Genomic DNA, 6,000 nt, shown 5'->3' with positions numbered 1-6,000 from the left:
ATTACAGCTTCCATGGTCTAACACATTTGATCAGAAGATAGGTTGATCAAGTCACAGATTTCAGTTTGTTTCTGCACAGGTCTGGTGAAACACAGAAGCTCTGCTTGAAAACATTAGCTTTTGCAAAAGCGCCAGCCAGGATTATAGATTAAGAGATGACGGAATGCTTTTATGTTAAAAGGAATCAAGTCAAACCCCATCAACTGGTAAGCAGGGGCCCTTAAGAGAAGACACTGTACACTGTTGTGATTTTTTGACAGACATGTCTAGTAAACAGGAGATCCTGGGTTCAAATCCCAGCAGTGCCTTCTCTGTGTTTCAGCAGCTCCTATGCTGTTATTTAAAATAAATGTTGTTCTTGTTCTGTTGAATAAATACCCATCATTTCTGATGTCATATGTAGTATACCTGTCACATGTACTGCAATGCTCCCTACAAAGACAATACCCTTGTGTATTTGGACATTTGCAGGTTTAAGAAAACAGACAGACCACATCAGCCAAATATCTTTGTCTTGTCTGAGTGGTCAGACAAGACAAAGTTTGAGCCAGTCACCTGAACATTAGACTTTTGATCTGAGTGTCCGGGATTCAAGTCCCTGTTCAGGTGACCAGTGATAGGGTCTGAGGTCCACTTGCAAACGCCTCCTTTTTGCCCACAAAATACAAGGGCAACAGGACAATCCCTTGGTACTTTATGGAAACGATGTGAGGTGCCTGGCTTTTAACTAGAAGTGGAAAGACTTGTGTAGCCCCTCACACAAACCATGTGTCTTCCTCCCATGCACATGTTGCCAGCTGATCCTTGACATCAGCAAAATTTTGGTTCTAGGACAATGGGGTCACCTGCCCCCATTGGTCTTTTCCAAGCGGTCACGGTGGCCGAGAGGTGAAGGCGTTGGACTCGAAATCCAATGGGGTTTCCCCGCACAGGTTCGAATCCTGTCTGTGACGCTTTGGTTGGGCATTTGTTGCCGCCATGCTGTTTACCTTGTGGTGGAGTACTGTTGGTTATGAGGGCCGGGGTGTTGTCCTTTCGCGGTCCGCATTCTCTACACTGGTGGTCTGGATTTTGGGTACAGGTTAATGGGGTCCACTGTCCCCATTGATCTGCTGCTTGCAGTCTCGGTGGCCGAGAGGTTTGTTGCCACTCTGCTTTGACATGCTGTTTTCTGTACCTCTCCCCTGTACCTCTCAGCGGCCTTGTCGAGGGTGTTTCACAGGTGGGTGGTGTGATGTTTGGTATGGGGGCCGGTGGGTGGTCGCCGTTTTGTTGTTCCTGGAGCACATAAAGAAGAGTGGCCAGTACGGGGGGTTGAACCCGTGGCGTTATTAGCACCACACGCCGACCAACTGAGCTAACCGGGATAGCGGCAGAGAGCTGCTGGAATGACAAGGCGCTACGAAACGCATATCGGGCGGAGCCTCTCCGACCCACACGTCGGCTCCAAATCCCACCTCCTGGGGCTCTTCCAGCACCACTCCTCTCTCCCTGCTCCAGCAGCGGAGCGCCGTCTGACGACATCGGGAGTGTCGTCCCCATGCAACTGGGAGCCAGTCGCCCTTCGCCAGCGGAGAGGAGTCACCGTCTACGCCTGTGGCTGTGCCTGTACTGTGGGAGTCCTACACACAATTTCCCGCTGTCCAGTTCGCCCAGCACGCCAATGCTCTTCCTCCGCCAGGGATATTCCCCAGCTGCTGGCACTGCCCGCTCCAACCACACCGGCTGCGTCATCCGCTTTGGTGGGCCGACTTCAGGTGGAAGGTACGATATCCTGGGCGGGGGAAGCTTCTCCTACCACAGCATTAATTGACTCTGGGGCGGACGAGAACTTCATTGATAGCGGACTGGTCAGTTCTCTTAACATTCCTACTGTTGAGCTTGTCCCCCACAAGAATGTCTGCTCGCTAGATGAACATCACCTGGCATGCATTACGCATCAGACGTGCACCATATCCTTGGTGCTGTCGGGAAACCACCACAAGGTCACTAATTTTTTTCTTATGCCCTCTCGCTCAGCTCTGTTAGTACTCGGCCTCCCCTGGCATCCCTTGCGTGTGTTGTGATGTTTTGTCATTCAGCGCCACTTTGCAGAGGCACATCCACTCGACAATTTAATTTGTTCTCCGACAGTGTTTCCCAATGTGGCAATGGTGGTTCAGTGGTAGAATTCTCGCTTGCCAAGCGGGAGGCCCGGGTCCGATTCCCGGCCAATGCAGTATATCTCAGCTTATACCTTTCTTTAGAGCTCATGTTGAAAAAGTACAAAGGCTCTTTTCCTGCGAAAGTGCAGTATTCAGACTGACACCTGAAACGTAACAGACCGGACCACCCGAGAGTTAAGGTGGACAGCACTTTGTGAAACCTGACTGCAGTCATGCTGTTGTAGTCTCTGTCGCGCAATTGCTCAGCACGTTTGGCTGTTAACTGAGAGGTTGGTGGTTCGATCCCACCCAGGGACTCTCAATTCACACAATTGTTGGACTTTGGACTCCCTCCCTTGTATGAACATTTTTCCCCATTGGCGAACTGTTTTTGTGTTGGTGCCAGATGCACTGCTGGCACTGTGGCTAAGCTGGTCAAAGTGCCTGTCTAGTAAACAGGCGATCCTGGGTTCAAATCCCAGCGGTGCTTGGTCAGTGAAACTTTGGCAGCTGATTTCTGAACCATGTACTTCTTTTTGTCACTTGCCCTTCAAGAACGAATTGACGTTGCATCCACAGCTGACGTGATTGTTGTGGATCCCATTACGCCAGAAGGTGCTTGAATCCATTTTTTTAATTAAACCATTACCTGTGAGCGGTAAGTTACACCATTGCACTAAACATTGTTAGAATAGTTAGTAATGGAGTTAGTAGTGAATAACTAACAATGCTTGTGGGGATTTTTTTTTGGTTTTGGACATCTTTCAGATAAATAAGCATGCAAACTGACCCGGGAACATCATGGCTGTTCCTGACAAATGAACATAACGGGAGGGTTAAGATGACTACACTTCCAAAGTTCTCAGCTATGACTGAACCTCTCGCTCCTTTTTTTCCTGAGAAACTAGGTTGGCTGTGGAATTGATTAAACATCAAGAAGTCCACATCAATTAAAAAAATAATTAAAAAGTGATATCCTGGCCGAAAAAGGTCCGGTTAGCTCAGTCGGGAGAGCATGAGACTCTTAATATCAGGGTCGTGGGTTCGAGCCCCACATCTTTTGGTGATACAGACCTGGTAGACCCAAATGAGTAGTGAGGGTGTGCTGGGAACGTCTGGCAGAGTCTCCCGTTCGTCGAGTCTTCAACTCTCACCTCTGGCAGAGCTTCACCTGCATCCCGGGGGAGGACCGGGATATTGAGTCCGAATGGGCCATATTCCGTGCCTCCATTGCTGAGGCGGCTGACCGGAGTTGCAGCTGCAAGGCCGTCGGTGCCAGTCGTGGCGGCAGGCCCCGAACCCGATGGTGGACACCAGAAGTCAGGGCCGCCGTCAAGCTGAAGAAGGAGTCCTATCCAGCATTGATGGCTTGTGGGACTCCGGAAGCCGCTGACAGGTATTGTCAGGCCAAACGGTTCGCGGCTTCGGCGGTTGTCCAGGCAAAAACTCGGGTGTGGGAGGAATTCGGTGAGGCCATGGAGCACGACTTTCGGTCGGCCTCGAAGGGGTTCTGGCAAACCGTCCGGCGCCTCCGAAAAGGGAAGCAGAGCCCAGTCCACACTGTTTACAGTGGAGACGGGGCCTCCTGACCTCGACTGGGGATTTGTTTTGGTGAAGTAGGTGCAGACACATCTATTAAAAAATGAAAATACAAAATATACAGAATGCAGTATAAATATATGTACGCAGTCTGTTTTTGTTTGTTATTCCGAAAGTGCAGTCTGATTGTTTTTCCTAAGAGTCCAAACTGAGCGTTAATTTAACGCATATAGAGTGTCAAAGTGGCAGGGTGAGGCAGAGGTGGGGTGTGAACAGTGTCAGGGGGGGTTCCGGGCCTTGTTGATGAGGCTGACAGCAGACAGGAACAAACTTGTTTTTGTGGCGTGAGGTTTTGGTCCTGATGGACCGCAGCCTCCTCTCAAAGAGACTGTGTCCGGGGTAAAAAAAAAAAAACTATCAAGACAGCCTCAAGGTCCAAAAGTGTTAAGGCAGTCCCATAGTGTCCCCACATCATGCCATGTGTCTATTTGCCTTGAGACATGAGTAAATTAGCTTAAATGCTAACATGCTAATGGTCATCATGTTAGCGCCAAGCAAGAGAGTCCTTTTTCAGTCGGGTCTAAAAGTGGGGGCAATGTGAAGCTGTGTCTGTGCCACCTACTATGTTGCTGTGTCCCTGGTCCAGTGTGTTCCCATCTTGGGTTGGAATGTCCCCATGCTGGTAACGGGTGGGGAATACAGTCCGTTGATGAGGATAAGCGGGATGGATTTCAGTGGTTAAAGTCTCCAGCTACCATGAAAACGGTCATGGGCCACGAGCCTATTCTGAATTACCCTTTGGCCAATCGACACCACATCAACTCAGCAGCAGTCCTCGTTAGTATAGTGGACAGTATCTCCGCCTGTCACGTGGAAGACTGTGGTTCGATTCCCCGATGGGGAGTTCCTCTTTTGTATGTCACAATGTCACGTTGAACCTTGAGTCGGGTTGCGGTTGCAACAACCAGTCCGGTTAAACAAACCTTTCTCATTAGAACAAAACCTCTCTTAATCTTCTTCTCACGGTGTTCAGGTGTCTTTTACAATCTGACAGTCTTTTGCTGCCAAATCATTCCAGGCGTGGATAATGAAGCTGACCAGGAAAATGCCAGCTGTGGGATTTCAACCAGAGCCTCCTGAGTGTAAGGAACCTTAATCTGGCGCCTTCGATCACTCATCCACCCAACCTAAAACGGTGCCCTGATCAGGAAAAAAAAACTGTGACCTTGTGAGGTTCACTGACAACAGAGGACACTCAAAAGGAGCCGCACAAAGCAGGGTACTTGTACAGATGTCGGCAGCAGAGTGGCGCAGCGGTAGCGTGCTGGGCCCATAACCCAGAGGTCGATGGATCGAAACCATCCTCTGCTATGGCTGTGCTCTTTACGTGTCCTTTGAAGAGCTTGCAGATGTATTGTCTTTGTTACTTAGCTGACCTGGTCCAGTAAAGAGTTCACGCTTCCTTTACTGCTGTTCTCGATGCATTTATTGCTCTTGAGTGCATTCACACGCCATTGCGGGACATTGAAGCATCGCGAAACACCGCAACTGTCCTCACTCGTCCATTGTCACTCTTATGGACTTGAAGAATCCCAGCCAGTTTCCGTTCGTTTCGGGGAACCTCCTCCTCTTTGACGATCACCACATCTCCAACTTGCATGTTTCTTCTTGGCGTATGCCATCTTTGTCTCAGAGCAATGTTGGTCAGATACTCCTTCCACCATTTGTTCCAGAACTATTCCGACAAATATTGCAATTATCTCCATCTCATTTTAGTATACAAGTCCATCCATCCATCCATTTTCCTCCACTTATCCAGGTCCAGGTCGCGGGGGGCAGCAGTCTTAGTAGGGAAGCCAAGATTTCCCGGTCCCCGGCCACCTCCTCCAGCTCCACCGGGAGGACACCAAGGTGTTCCCAGGCCAGCTGTGAGACATAATCCCTCCAGCGTGTCCTAGGTCTGCCCCGGGGCCTTTTCCCGGCTGGGTATGCCCGGAACACCTCACCAGGGAGGCATCCGGGAGGCATCCGGACTAGATGCCCGAGCTACCTCAACTGACTCCTCTCGATGTGAAGGAGAAGCGGCTCTACTCTGAGCCCTCCCGGATGACTGAGCTCCTCACCCTATCTCTTAGGGTGAGTCCAGCTACCCTACGGAGGAAACTCATTTCAGCCGCCTGTATCCGAGATGTCATTCTTTCGGTCATGACCCAAAGCTCATGACCATAGGTGAGGGTGGGAACATAGATTGACCGTTAAATTGAGAGCTTTTTTAACCACGACGGTCCGTTACAGCGACCGCATTACTGCCGAGGCT

The 6,000-nt window shown here is 50.0% G+C and overlaps 2 non-coding genes across 2 annotated transcripts; both read left to right on the top strand.

Annotated features, from left to right (window-relative positions):
* The first annotated feature begins 871 nt into the window (after positions 1-871).
* trnas-cga (transfer RNA serine (anticodon CGA)) lies at positions 872-953 on the top strand. The gene has a single exon. It is a non-coding gene; the product is annotated as a tRNA-Ser (tRNA).
* Positions 954-2,147: 1,194 nt separating this feature from the next.
* On the top strand, positions 2,148-2,218 carry trnag-gcc (transfer RNA glycine (anticodon GCC)). Its single transcript has one exon. It is a non-coding gene; the product is annotated as a tRNA-Gly (tRNA).
* Positions 2,219-6,000: the final 3,782 nt, after the last annotated feature.

Source organism: Doryrhamphus excisus, linkage group LG6, assembly GCF_037039965.1.
Source record: "Doryrhamphus excisus strain RoL-2023G ecotype Guam linkage group LG6, RoL_Dexc_Guam_v1.1, whole genome shotgun sequence".
NCBI lineage: Eukaryota > Metazoa > Chordata > Actinopteri > Syngnathiformes > Syngnathidae > Doryrhamphus > Doryrhamphus excisus.
This window is presented reverse-complemented; position numbering and strand designations above follow the sequence as displayed.